We start from the raw sequence: 15,851 nt of genomic DNA, 5'->3' as shown, positions 1-15,851 counted from the left end.
TGAATAAAATTATTATCTATATTAATATAATATTACCTATATTAATTTATATATATTACTATAAAATATTAATTTATTTTATATTAAATGGAAAGACATCAAAATTTTCACTAGATGTAGAGTTCACAGAAGATGTGAAATAAGCAGTGACCACTTCCTTGTTAAAATAAAATTAAGATTACCACCTAAATGGCTACAAGTAACAAGAACAGAAAGAAAATTTGAAACATTTGTTTATAAAACTAGACTATTGAATGACAAAAATGTACAATGGCTATATGAACAAAGAATTAACCAATATCTAGATAAAATAAAACAAAATGAGGAAATAGAAATAGAATGGCTTAACATAAAAACGATACTAAATGCAGCAGCAAATGAAAGCTTAGGAAAGACCAAAAAATTCAATAAAAGGAAAAAAACTGATGATGATTGTATCTGGGATGATACAATCAAAGAAATAATCAAAAAGAAAAAAGTAGCCTATCACAAATGGTTAACCAATAAAAGATTAGAAGATGAAATAGAATATAAAAGAATAAGAGCCATAGCTAAAAGAGAAGTCAGAAAAAGACATAGAGAATCATAGAACAAATTTGTTTCTAATTTAGAACATGATTTATATAATATAAGACCCAATGTATATAAGATTTTGAAACACTTAAAGGGAGATACCAAAGAAAACATAAAATTAAACACTGAATTGAAATTAGAAGAATTTCTAAATTACTACACAGAATTGTGGACAGACAAATATTTTAGAAAAGACAACTGGCAAACAATTAACAAAAATGAAAAAGAAATAAACAAAGAAGATTTAGAAATCAGCCTGAAAGAAACAAGAAACGGAAAATCACCTGGAGAAGATAAGCTAGGTTCAGAACTATATAAATACGCAGGAACAAGACTCAAAGAAAGACTCTTATTATTTTTATATAAAATTTATTCAACTGGTATCCCCCCAACAGAATGGAAAAAAGCAATTGTGATTCCTATCTTTAAAAAAGGTAATAGAGATGACCCTAAAAACTATAGAGGTATCAGTATACTAAATTCCTGTTACAAAATATATAGCAGAATCTTAAATAGCAAACTAATGAAATATTCCGAAAACTTTATTTTAGAAGTACAGAATGGATTTAGAAAAGGACGATCATGTATAGACCCAGCCTTTTGCCTAAAATTAATAATAGAGAAAAGAAGAGAATACTATTTAGAAACACATATTGCATTTATTGACTTTGAAAAAGCATTTGACAAAGTTAAAAGAAACATATTATTTAACATTCATATTTGTAAATTTAGTGACACAAAAAAACACATATGTTGAACAGATTACTTTATTAATTACTAATAAAATAAAACTTGATGTTTCAACCCCTGTATCGAGGTCACCATCGGAAGAATACAAGTGTATAAGGAACCAAGCTACATGCTCATGCCCTGTATACCGGTAAACTAAATCTACGTAGTTAATTAATCCTTTTCCCTAGCCTGACCTCTAGTGATAAAAAAAAAAATAATAAATAAAAAATAAATAATTTAAAAAAAAAAAAAATAAATACAACTACAATAAACTGCTAAAGTCCTCATGTATTAATATTCTTCTGGATAGTTCTGATTTTTATAATATGATTTCTTTCAGTTGCTGTCGAAACACTTCACCAGGTTGTCTTTTGTAGTGGGATTTTTCTATGGCTAGTTTAGGTTGTTATACAGGTTGTAGATGGGTCCTCCACATTCTTGAAATGGTTAGGCCATCATTTTTGTTGAGATTTGAGTTGTGTTTGAGCATTTCACATGACTCTTTAAATTTTCTCTCAAACCAGGTTTTGGTGCAGTGTAGGGACTTGGTATTTTTCCAATCAATTCTGTGATATGTTTGGAGTGCGTGGTCAGAAAGGCCGGTTTTTCCAAAATGGAGGTATTTAATGTGTCGTTTGTGTTCGTCTTGTCTGATTGGGATAGTTCGCCCTGTTTTCCCTATGTATAGTATGTTACACGTGTGCATTGTATTTTGTATACCCCTGGGTGGGCTAGGTGTGGAAGTGGATCTTTAGAAGAACTGAGTAGGTGTCTTAATTTATTTGGGGGTTTAAAGGTGGTTTTAATGTTGTATTTGCGTAGTGTTCTGTCTATTTTTTCAGAAATGCCTCTAACATAAGGAATGGCAGTAGCATTCCTGAAATCTTTTTTGTTCTTACTGGTATCTTTGAGGAGGATCTTGTGAATAGTTCTTTTCTGTATCCATTTTTTATAAATGTTTGGTTGATGATCTTGTATTCCTGGTTTAGAGCCTGTTCATTAGAACAAATAGTTAGAGCCCTGTGTTTAAGGGAGCTTATGACACCTAGTTTTTGTGTTGGGTGGTAGTAAGAATTTTTGTGTATGTATTGGCCTGTGTGTGTAGGTTTGCGGTAAACTGAGAAGGAGAGACAGCCAGAGAGAAGACGTGTGACAAGTGTGTCTAGGAAAGGAAGAGAGTTGTTTTTTTCCATTTCAATGGTGAATTGGATACGTTTGTTTTGTTTGTTTAGGTGGCTAAGGAATGTATTTAGAGCTTCGCAGCCGTGGGGGCCAAATGGCGAAAATATCATCGATGTATCTGAGCCAAATTTTGGACTTTAGACATGCTGTCTCTAGAGCACATTGCTCAAAGTCTTCCATATAAAAGTTAGCTATTGGGGGGGGGGAAGTGATGACCCCCTGTACCTTCTTTTTGAAGGTAAAAATTGTTTTGCCACACGAAATATCCGGAGCGGAATACGTGGGCAAAGAGGGCCGTGATGTCATGTGGAAATATGTTCTGTAGGAGCAAGATAGTGTCATTGATTGGGACATTGGTGAAAAGGGAAGTTATGTCAAAGCTGACTAATAAATCTTGGTCATTGGGTGTAATGTTTATAATTTTATTAATGAAATGTTGTGTATTTTTTATGTAGGAAGGGGACTGACCTACCAATTCCTTGAGTGTGGCCGCTAATTTTTTAGCTAAGTGATAATTTGGGCTGTCAATTCCTTCAACAATCGGACGTAGCGGTGTGCCTGGTATGTGTATTTTTGGCAGGCCATAAATTCTGGGTGCATGGGCATAATGAGGAATTAATTTTTTTGTTGTTTCTTTGGGCCATGTGTGGACGGATTTGATTAATTCAGTTGTTTTCTTTTTGTAACGTTTTGTGAGGTTGTAGTTTACCATTTGGTAGGTATTGTGGTCTGATATTAAACGGTTCATTTTTTCAATGTATGTTGTACGGTCTAAAAGGAGAGTGGCATTGCCTTTATCTACTTTCGTGATTATAATGTCTTGGTTATTTTTTAAGGGTTAGATTTTCATTGTTTAAGTTGGTGCTCAGTTTTTTGTTTGAATTTAGCATACAGGATGTTTCCATTCGTATTTTATCAGCCAAAATGGTGGGGAGGGATCTTAAACCTCTCTCTCTCTCTCTCTCTTTCGATATGATACACGATATCAAGTTTGTTCACTGACCTCGGAGCAATGGCATAGTTCAAACCTTTCTTTAGCAGCAAGAGTTCACCTTGGGTGAAATGGTGGTTTGATTGGTTGATAACCAAGCAGTAGTCCGATGGTGGTTGGTTGCTCCTAACTTTGTTTGTGGGCGATTGGCTGCTCCTTATGATGTCAGTTTGTGATTGGCTGTTCCTTTCGTTATGGCATCTTGATAGTCTTCTGCTTTTCTGTTGTTGTAGGGCTTGAAATTTCATTACTAATTTTTCTTTGTTTTTCAGTAATGAGTGCTTGGCCGAGTCATCTGTGATCTTGTCTAAAATCTCCCAAATTTCTGGAATAACGTAGTCGGATAGCTCTAATTTAAGTTTTAGAACTTTGGCTTGGGTTGATGCTAGATTTTTACATGCATCGTGGATTTGTTCTCGTAAGAAGGCTTTTTCCAACCAGGCATAAATACAGAGTGCTTTGGCTGATTTAAACTTCTTTAAATCAAACAAAAACCTTCCCAGCTTCACATCATCTGCAAACAACTGAATATCCCCCTGCAATCCACTGGCTATGTCATTGATATAAAGGTTAAACAATATAGGTCCTAGTACTGAGCCCTGTGGGACCCCACTTGTAACCCTCTGCCTCCTGGAAACTGCTCCACCATACACAACTCTCTGATACCTATCAGACAGCCAATCCTGAATCCAGTTGACCAATCTGACATCCAGACCCATGTGCTGCAACTTAAATATCAGCTTATCATGTGGCACCCTGTCAAATGCCTTAGCCAAGTCTAAGAAAATTGCAGTATATGCCTTTCCCTCATCTAATGTTCTTGTAACTTTATTATAAAAGGCTAGCATATTGCTAAAACAAGAGCATCCTTTCACAAATCCATGTTGATTCTCACAGATAACATTACCCTCATCTGCCCAATGCTGTATACAGTCCCTCACTACTTTCTCCAAGATCTTAACAACTACTGATGACACACACAGACTGGCCTATAATTAGACACTTCCAGTCTGTGGTAACAGACTTGTGCAATGGCACTATCTTACCTTCCTTCCATTCCCTGGGCACCTTTGCCAAAGCCAGACTTTCATTGAAAAGCCACGTTAAAGGCACTGTCAATTCCCTAGCACATTCTCTCAAAACTCGTGGTGAAATACCATCCAGTCCCACAGCTTTACTGACATCCAGAGTACTCAGTATCTGAAACACACTCTCCTCCTGTACCTCCAGACCATGAACCAGTCCTATTCCTCTAGCATTAAAACTGACTCCTCTAGGATGAAATACTCTAATAAAGTGTTCATTGAACAATTCCACTATGTCCTCTGCATCAGTCACTCTATTCCCATTTTTATCCCACAATATCATTCTTCCACAGTCATTTCTCCTCCTACTGGCCACATAGCTAAAAAATTCCCTAGGATTTTCTTTGGATCTTAGGGCCAATCTCCTCTCATATTCCAGTTTCGCTTTCCTTACCACACTAGTCACTCTTCTGGCCTGTGTCTTATATTCCTCATGCATCTCTTCACCTGTCTCCTTATATCTCTTCCATAGCCTCTTTTTCGCATGCAATTCCTGTTTAATATTGTTTGTCATCCACTTTACTCCAAATTGCGTCCTCTTCTTCACTCGTGGTATACAACTTACCATTGCTGATAACAAATATTCTTTCACAATTTCCCACGCACTAGTGATATCCCGGCCTTCCAATTCCTCCCTCCATGAAACTTCCCGAAGTTGACGTCTAAGACTATTATAATCACCTGCCTTATAATTCCACATAAGTTCCCGTCTCTTTGATACTCCTGCATGTCTATTCATTTTCCAAGTCAACACCATATGGTCACACTCTCCAACTGGTGGGAGAGACGTCAACTCAGTTATTATCAACTCTTCTGATGCTATAACCAAATCCAAAACTTTTGAACCTCTTGTTCCCTCTGTTACATGTTGCCTAAGACATTTGTCCCTCAAGAATTCTAGAAATTCCATTCCCCTATTACTACATGCATCTTCCTCTCTCCAATTTATACTACTGAAGTTAAAATCTCCCATAACAATCATTCTTCTTGCACTTGCCAAACTTAGCTGTCTAAACATCTCCTGGTCCCCATCCTCTGTGCTCCTGGGTCTGTAGCAACACCCCACTAAATATCCTGTCTTGCCTACCTCTACCTCACACCATACGCTCACAAAATCATTTGTCTCACTTCCTTCTAAATTCTCCACTCTTAGAGGACATAGGTCATCACTTATCATAAGCAGTACCCCACCACCACGCTTTCCCCTCCTATCCTGACGAAAAATGCTATACCCAGCGACTTCTATTCCTATTGTTATATCCCCTTCTGTCAACCACGTCTCAGTGATCGCAATAATTTTTGGCCAGGCTGATGCTATCTGCGCCACCAATTCCTCTCCCTTATTCCGGATACTCCTGGCATTAGTATAAAGCATATAAATGCCATTGTTTCTATACCCAGCATTATCCCTTCTAGACTCCACTGGGCTCAGTGTTACCTGACATTGTCTCCCTTCTCCCAAGTATCCATTCCCACAAAAGACCACCCCTGCTATCATCCTCCCTGGGACACACTGACTCGTTCAGAACAGCAATCTCTCCAGATGCCTACGTCCTTCCTCATTCAAATGTAAACGGTCTCTCGCATACAATTCCTCTCTTTCCTCAAACGCACTCCAAGCATCCACATATACCAGTCCTCTCTTGTCACACATTCTCGCTATTATGCCATTCAGTATCATCGCTCTTCTGCTCAGCTCATCATTATCATACCTAGGCAACATGCACACTATTTTTCCTCTCTCTGTCTTCTTCCGTACAGTCTCAAGCAAAAATCGCATATCTCTCGCTGCCCGACTTACATTACCACTCAAGTCATTCGTTCCTACCATCACAATCATCTCATCCACCCTTTCACCTCTCTTAATTGCCATAGCCACCCTTTCTATTGTTCCTCCTGGCAAACACTCCTCACACATCCTATCTTGAACACCACGGATCATTGAGTCGCCATACATTATACCTCTTACCATTCCCTCGCTCCTATTGTTTCCATTCTCTCCTCTTCTTTCATTCCCATACCTCTCTCTTCTACTGTTTCCATTCTCTCCTCTTCTAGCACTCCCATACCTCTCTCTTCTACTGTTTCCATTCTCTCCTCTTCTAGCACTCCCATACATCTCTCTCATTCCCTCTCTCTCCTGCCGTTTCCATTCTCTCGTCTTCTAGCACTTCCATATCTCTCTCTCATTCCGTCTCTCCTACTGTTTCCATCCTCTCGTCTGCTAGCATTCCCATACCTCTCTCTCATTCCCTCTCTTCTACTGTTTCTTCACTTCTACTCATATTTATAAATTTAGGGACACAAAAAAACTCATGTGTTTAACAGATTATTTTATTAATTACTAATAAAATAAAACTTGACGTTTCAACCCCTGTATCGAGGTCATCATCGGAAGAATACAAGTGTATAAGGAACCAAGCTACATACTCATGCCCAGTATACCAGTAAACTAAATCTACGTAGTTAATTAATCCTTTTCCCTAGCCTGACGTCTAGTGATAAAAAAAATAATAATAAATAAATAAATAAATAAAAAATAAATAATTAAAAAAAAATAAAAATAAATACAACTATAATAAACTGCGAAAGTCCTCATGTATTAATATTCTTCTGGATAGTTCTGATTGTAGTATAATATATAATGTGTAACGTATAATATAATGTATATAATATAATGAATAATGAAATAATGAAGAATAAAATATAATGAAAATAATGAATATAATATAATGTATAATGTATATAATATAATATAATATAATGTATAATATATAATAGTATAATGTAGTATAATATAATATGATTTCTTTCAGTTGCTGTTGAAACACTTCACCAGGTTGTCTTCTTGTAGTGGGATTTTTCTATGGCTAGTTTACGTTGTTATACAGGTTGTAGATGGGTCCTCCACATTCTTGACATGGTTAGGCCATCATTTTTGTTGAGATTTGAGTTGTGTTTGAGCATTTCACATGACTCTTTAAATTTTCTCTCAAACCAGGTTTTGGTGCAGTGTAGGGACTTGGTATTTTTCCAATCAATTCTGTGATATGTTTGGAGTGCGTGGTCAGAAAGGCCGGTTTTTCCAAAATGGAGGTATTTAATGTGTCGTTTGTGTTCGTCTTGTCTGATTGGGATAGTTCGCCCTGTTTTCCCTATGTATAGTATGTTACATGTGCATTGTATTTTGTATACCCCTGGGTGGGCTAGGTGTGGAAGAGAATTTTTAGAAGAACTGAGTGGGTGTCTTAACTTATTTGTGGGTTTAAAGGTGGTTTTAATATTGTATTTGCTTAGTGTTTTGTCTATTTTTTCAGAAATGCCTCTAACATAAGGAATGGCAGTAGCATTCCTGAAATCTTTTTTGTTCTTACTGGTATCTTTGTGGAGGATCTTGTGAATAGTTTTTTTACTGTATCCATTTTTTATCCATCAGAGCACCGCTTGGTTATCAACCAATCAAACCACCATCTCACCCAAGGTGAACTCTAGCTGCTAAAGAAAGGTTTGAACTACGCCATTGCTCCAAGGTCAGTGAACAAACTTGATATCGTGTATCATATCGAGAGAGGTTTAAGATCCCTCCCCACCATTTTGGCTGATAAAATACGAATGGAAACATCGTATATACTAAATTCAGACAAAAAACTATGCACCAACTTAAACAAAATCGAAAATCTAGCCCTTAAATCCTTAAAAAATAACCAAGACATTATAATCATGAAAGCAGATAAAGGCAATGCCACTGTTCTTTTAGACTGTACAACATACATTGAAAAAATGAACTATTTAATATCGGACCACAACACTCTACCAAATGGTAAACTTCAACCTCACAAAACGTTACAAAAAGAAAACAACTGAATTAATCAAATCCGTCCACACATGGCCCAAAGAAACAACAAAAAAATTAATTCCTCATTATGCCCATGCACCCAGAATTTATGGCCTGCCAAAAATACACATACCAGGCACACCGCTACATCCGATTGTTGAAGGAATTGACAGCCCAAATTATCACTTAGCTAAAAAATTAGCGGCCACACTCAAGGAATTGGTAGGTCAGTCCCCTTCCTACATAAAAAATACACAACATTTCATTAATAAAATTATAAACATTACACCCAATGACCAAGATTTATTAGTCAGCTTTGACATAACTTCCCTTTTCACCAATGTCCCAATCAATGACACTATCTTGCTCCTACAGAACATATTTCCACATGACATCACGGCCCTCTTTGCCCACGTATTCCGCTCCGGATATTTCGTGTGGCAAAACAATTTTTACCTTCAAAAAGAAGGTACAGGGGGTCATCACTTCCCCCCCCCCCCCAATAGCTAACTTTTATATGGAAGACTTTGAGCAATGTGCTCTAGAGACAGCATGTCTAAAGTCCAAAATTTGGCTCAGATACATCGATGATATTTTCGCCATTTGGCCCCACGGCTGCGAAGCTCTAAATACATTCCTTAGCCACCTAAACAAACAACACAAACGTATCCAATTCACCATTGAAATGGAAAAAAACAACTCTCTTCCTTTCCTAGACACACTTGTCACACGTCTTCCCTCTGGCTGTCTCTCCTTCTCAGGTTACCGCAAACCTACACACACACAGGCCAATACATACACAAAAATTCTTACTACCACCCAACACAAAAACTAGGTGTCATAAGCACCCTTAAACACAGAGCTCTAACTATTTGTTGTAATGAACATGCTCTAAACCAGGAATACAAGATCATCAACCAAACATTTATAAAAAATGGATACAGTAAAAGAACTATTCACAAGATCTTCCATAAAGATACCAGTAAGAACAAAAATGATTTCAGGAATGCTACTGCCATTCCTTATGTTAGAGGCATTTCTGAAAAAATAGACAGAACACTACGCAAATACAACATTAAAACCACCCTTTAAACCCCCAAATAAATTAAGATACCTACTCAGTTCTTCTAAAGATCCACTTCCACACCTAGCCCACCCAGGGGTATACAAAATACAATGCACATGTAACATACCATATATATAGGGAAAACAGGGTGATCTATCACAATCAGACAAGACGAACACAAAAGACACATTAAATACCTCCATTTTGTAAAAACCGGCCTTTTTGACCACGCACTCCAACCATATCACAGAATTGATTGGAAAAATACCAAGTCCCTACACTGCACCAAAACCTGGTTTGAGAGAAAATTTAAAGAGTCATGTGAAATGCTCAAACACAACTCAAATCTCAACAAAAATGATGGCCTAACCATTTCATGAATGTGGAGGACCCATCTACAACCTGTATAACAACGTAAACTAGCCATAGAAAAATCCCACTACAAGAAGATAACCTGGTGAAGTGTTTCAACAGCAACTGAAAGAAATCATATTATAACAATCAGAACTATCCAGAAGAATATTAATACATGAGGACTTGAGCAGTTTATTGTAGTGGTATTTATTTATTTATTATTTTTTTTAATTATATTTTATTTATTTATAATTTTTTTTTATCAGTGGAGGTCAAGCTATGGAAAAAGATTAATTAACTACATAGATTTAGTTTACTGGTATACAGCTTGGTTCCTTATACACTTGTATTCTTTCGATGATGACCTTGATACAGGGGTCGAAAAGTCAAGTTTTATTTTATTAGTAATTAACAAAATAATCTGTTCAACACGTGTGTTTTTTTGTGTCCCTAAATTTACAAATATTAGTGCTGATCACCGTGTAACCTTAAAAGAAATATTATTTAACATATTAAAAGAAAGACAAATACCAAATAATATCTTAAAAAGTATCACCAGTATATATGAAAAGAATCGAATACAAATAAGATTAAATCACGAGCTATCATATACGAGAGAGATAAACCAAGAGGTCCTACAGGGATGTATCCCTCTCAGCAACTCTTTTACTTAACTCTTAACTCTTTCATTTAAGTAAATAATATTTACTTAAATGAAATAATAATAAAATGGAAAAAAAATTTACATCAAGGTATTAAACTTTCTCCTGCAATGAACTTAAACATTCTCCTTTTTGCCGACGACAAAATAATAATTACAAATTCTGAAGATAACTTACAGAAAGCTATTTTAGATCTAAATGAGATAGCCAAAGATTTTGGCATGATGATATCAACAGAAAAATCAAAAACTATGGCCTTTAAAGGACAAGATCCAGCAAGAACTGAAATATTAATAGATAACAAGATCTTAGAACAGGTGAATTCATTTAACTACTTAGGATGTATGATCAGATGTGAAAATGAAAAAGATATAAACGTAAAAATTGCAAAATATCTAAAAATAACAGGTGTAATTAACTCTATATTTAAACCAAACCTAGTTCGAAAAAAACCAGACTAAAAGTATACAATACATTAACTCTCCCAGTATGGAAGTGAAATCTGGACAATAAAACAAAAAGACAAACAAAGATAAATAACAGCAGAAATGAAGTTTATGAGAAAAACTGCAAAGTATACCCTATTTGATCACAAAAAAAACAAAGAAATTATGAAAGAATTAAACCAAGAACCAGTAATAGAAATAATTAAAAAATATAAACATAAATGAATGGAACACATTCAAAGAATGAAAACAGAAAAATTACCAAAACAAGCCTTAAAGTACAAGCCATTAGGAAAAAGAAAACCAGGATGTCCTCTTAAATGATTCAACGATGACTTCTAAGGCATAGAAGTCATCGTTGAATCATTAAAAAGATTTAGGCCTAGCATGGTGGAACAGGCCATGCTAGGCCTAAATCCTTGAATACACATGATGATGATGATGATCTATATTAATTTATTTTCTAATAAATGGAATGCAGTCTCTGAATCCTTAATGAACATATTCATGAAATAAAAGTGGATAAAATATCCTTATTATATGGAAAGAAAGAAAGAGAACTTTTGCAAAATTATGCTTTTGAATATTTAAAACCAAAGAACTTTTTGTGATTCCACTTCCCTATATATTTTTAACTCTAATAAAGCTATGGAATATTGTCTTCTTATTGAGTAAAAAATCACCTGATTTTTTCTCCTGGAATAAGGTTTTTCAGATCTAATATCAATAATAAGTCTCTTCACTTTTTTTTCATGAAAAAATATGAATATCACCAAATGAATATCACAAAAAATATGAAGAGCCTGTGTAGCTCAGTGGATGTGCCGTTTGCATACCACCGCGCTTGGCCGCATGAAGGAAGTCTTGGTTTCGAGTCTAGTCGGCGACTAGAGGAAATTTTTCTAAGCCTTTTAGTGGAGCAGTTTCCAGGAGGCAGAGGGTTACAAGTGGGGTCCCACAGGGCTCAGTACTAGGACCTATATTGTTTAACCTTTATATCAATGACATAGCCAGTGGATTGCAGGGGGATATTCAGTTGTTTGCGGATGATGCGAAGCTTGGAAGGATTATTAGTAATAGTGCAGATGTGGTAGCCCTGCAAGAGGATTTAAATAAGCTAGATAGATGGGCAAATGAATGGGGGTGTCAGTTTAATGCAGCAAAATGCAAGGTCTTGAGGTTTGGGAAACATCGATGGGATGCTGCATACTCTATGGGAGGAGTTATACTGGAGGAAGTAGGGGAGACAAGAGATCTGGGGTTGATGATTGATAGAAACCTGAAGTTTAGGGGACATATTGCAAAGGTGGTGAAGGTAACACAGAGGATTGCTGCTATTATGAGAAGGACACTGACCTGCAGAGATAAGAGGGTTATCATTCCGTTGTATAAGTCTCTGATCAGACCACACTTGGACTATTGTTCTCAGATTTGGTCCCCAGGATTTGAAGGGGATAAATTAACCGTGGAAAGGATACAAAGACGGATGACAAAGATGGTTTCAGGACTGTACAAGGATAGTTATGAGGATCGGCTGAGAGAATGTGGACTGCAGAGTTTGGTGGATAGAAGAAGGAGAGGTGATATGATTGAGACTTTTAAACTGTTGAGAGGTGGTTACAGGGTTGACACTGGGGAGTTCTTTCGCTTGGTTGATCAGCGGGAAGGAGTGATGACAAGAGGCCATCCCTGGAAGTTACGAAAGGAAACTGTGAGCAAGAGGGTAAGGAGTGGTTTCTTTGTGTGGAGGGTGGTTGAGCCGTGGAATGCATTGCCTGATGGAGTGGTGGGAGCGAGAACGGTCAGTGGGTTTAAGGAGTGGTATGATAAACTTTGTGTTTCTCAGAGGGGGACTTCCCCTCGATGAGTCTTGACAGACTTTGTCTTAGAAAGGACCTCCCTCGATGAGTCTTTTGACTCCTTGGAGGCCTGAATAATAATAATAATAATAATAATAATAATATACACAGTCCAGTTCAAATATTATAACCACTGGCTTAATAGTTTATATGTTCCTTCTTGCTGTCACATCTGCTTCTACATGACATGGTATTCAACTCTATCACACCTTTGAATGGTGCAAGAGGTATGCCATGACATAATATTTAAATATGGAATTCAAATGCCAGATCTCTCGATCCATGTAATCCCAGAGATATCTTTGGGATTCAAATCTGGTACATTTGACCATGGCAATACCTGGAAATCACTGTTGCATTTGGTGAAGCACTCTCAAATGATAGTGACAACATGTCATGGTGCATTATCTTTTGCAAATTGTGCCAATTGGGAAGACGGTCCCTATAAAGAGGTGTACCTGATCAGTTACGCTGGATAGGTACTTTATGGTATGGTTTCCAGGAGATTTGTGAGCATCTGACCTTGTGGAACATGCTATCTCCTCTAAACACAGAGTTCTTCAAAAGAAAACAAAGGTCTTACACCAGAGCACATTCCTTATGGAATGATATAAGGAATGATATAACTATATAAGGAATGTTGTGAAGTATTACTTTGCTCCAGTCTCAACAGGTTTGATGGATTAATTGATCATTGTTTGCCATACTGAAGCAATTGATGTTGTATTGGTAAATTTTCTTGTCATGAGGAGAAGAATCTCTCTGACTTCATGGTCCACAGAAACAGGACAGGTGGCTGCATTATGATTATGGTAGGGATGATTCTTCTCTTCTCAAGTTTTCACCTAACCCTCTGCCTATCATCCACACAGCATAGATGGAAATGAGACTCATTTGAAAAGGCAACTTTTTTACAATCTTCAATGGTCCAGTGATCTCTGGATGCCCTACTTGGGAGGCTGATACAGAAGAGAGTACATTGGATTGTAGTCTGAGAAACATTGTGATTTTTCCCCTGGTTAAATTCCACAGTCACTTTTTGAGGTCCTTCACCTATTTAATATATTTTTATATTTTCATTCTTCTAATTAGTAATTCAGTAATCCTTTGTTGAGCACCTTTAATCACACAAATCCGGGCATGGTGGATGAAACGAGACTCATTTGAAAAGGCAACTTTTTTATAATCTTCAATGGTCCAGTGATCTCTGGATGCCTTACTTGGGAGGCTGATACAGAAGAGAGTACATTGGATTGTAGTCTGAGAAACATTGTGATTTTTCCCCTGGTTAAATTCCACAGTCACTTTTTGAGGTACACTTAAAAACAAACACACATCACCAATACCTTCACACAAAGTTATCCTTCACCTATTTAATATATTTTTATATTTTCATTCTTCTAATTAGTAATTCAGTAATCCTTTGTTCAGCACCTTTAATCACACAAATCCGGGCATGGTGGATGAAATTTTTCAAAAGCCTTAAACTTTGTATCCATGTTACTTTCAATGGTATTTCAGTTTTAATGATACAACTCTCATCCATGGTTTACATGACAGAAATGCACATCATGGCTGGTAGGCTGGTTAGCAAAACTTTGCCTAATTCATAATGGCATGACAATTGGCAGTAACATTATTTACATAACATATATAAAAACATGTTTTTTTTTAGATACAAAGTATTTTAAATTCACAGACGACTGTGTTCAAATTATTAAATTTGTTAAAAAAAATGATATTTTGTTTTTATTAACAAATAAATCTGAATAAAATATATCAAAATATTGTAATTATTGCAAGATTGGATTAATTATTATTATTATTATTTGACACCTCCAGGGAGTCCATGGACTCATCGAGGGAGGGCACCTGCTCTACAACTCCGTCTCCACCATTCAATCACCAACTGACCGCAACTACACCAACGCTACCTACCGCCAACCACCACTGGTTTTTCCACAGACAATCACAAACTTCCATACCCATGGCAGGATTCGAACCTGTAGCTGCTTGGCTGGAGAATAGACACACTATCCACTCGGCCAACCAGGCCAGCTAATCTACTGCCAACCATTACTACCACTACTATTTTCATACACAATCACAAACATCCATGGCCACGGTGGGATTTGAACCCACAGCCTATTGGCTGGAGAGTGGATATGCTAACCACTCAGCCAACCAGACCGTCTTATATTTGTGAAATTTTATGTTCACTTGATTATATTAAATTATATAAGTTATTATATTGAAATAATTACAACTGATTGGATATAATTTGGTAAATTTCATTCAACAAAATAAATGTTGCATAAAGTATAGATAAAAAATATTTATTTAACTGGTGTGGTTATAAATTAAATTAAAAGATGCCCAGAAATTATATTCTTGTTTAATTCTTTATCCAAGTGTAAGCAAACAAGGCTTGTGCACAAAGTTTCTGTACAACTAAGCTACCTATATATAGAGGCTAATGACTTCATATTAACTGCCTTAGTCCCATAATGCAAAGCACACATCCTTTCAGATGTGTATTAGGTGTCTATTGTGAGCAAACTTTGCACTTGGATAAAGGATTAAACAAGAATATAATTTCTTGGCATTTTTAATTTAACTTAATGCCACTTGTCTTTACCAAATGCCTGATTAATCAAGTGAATTGCATCTCTTGTCTGCAACCAGTTGGCTGTGGCATAAATATTTGTGAATGTCTTCTGGTGACAGATGCTTTACATCACCTTATTAGAGTCACCTTAAATAGATGACTCTAATAAGGTGATGTTTGAAAAACGTTTTCCATGTTTAGTCTCTAGTGCAAATATCCTGGATTGTTTAGGCTACAGGTTTACAAAAGATATTTTTTCTGGGTTGGGGTGGGGCTCATGCTGGGTCTCACTATTCAAAGAAGTCATGCCCCTTGGTTTTTTATTCAGGTGAAACAGGAACAGTATTAAATTTGAATGAAATCATGTACAGTAGTGGACTCCTACTTCTTTTTGGCCAGCCTGATTGATTGAGTGGACAGCATTATCCACTCTCCAACCAAAAATTAAAAAAAAAATT

The 15,851-nt window shown here is 36.3% G+C and overlaps 1 protein-coding gene across 6 annotated transcripts in view; it reads left to right on the top strand.

Moving 5' to 3' along the window:
* Positions 1-15,851, top strand: part of PIG-A (phosphatidylinositol glycan anchor biosynthesis class A) — a 187,048-nt gene that overhangs the window by 97,414 nt on the left and 73,783 nt on the right. The gene's annotated exons all lie outside the window — the stretch shown is intronic.

This window comes from Typopeltis vanoorti, chromosome 11, assembly GCF_054136105.1.
Source record: "Typopeltis vanoorti isolate ZY-2024b chromosome 11, IOZ_Tvanoo_1.0, whole genome shotgun sequence".
Lineage (NCBI taxonomy): Eukaryota > Metazoa > Arthropoda > Arachnida > Uropygi > Thelyphonidae > Typopeltis > Typopeltis vanoorti.
Note: the sequence above shows the minus strand (reverse complement) of the source record. Positions and strands in the feature narration are given on the sequence as shown.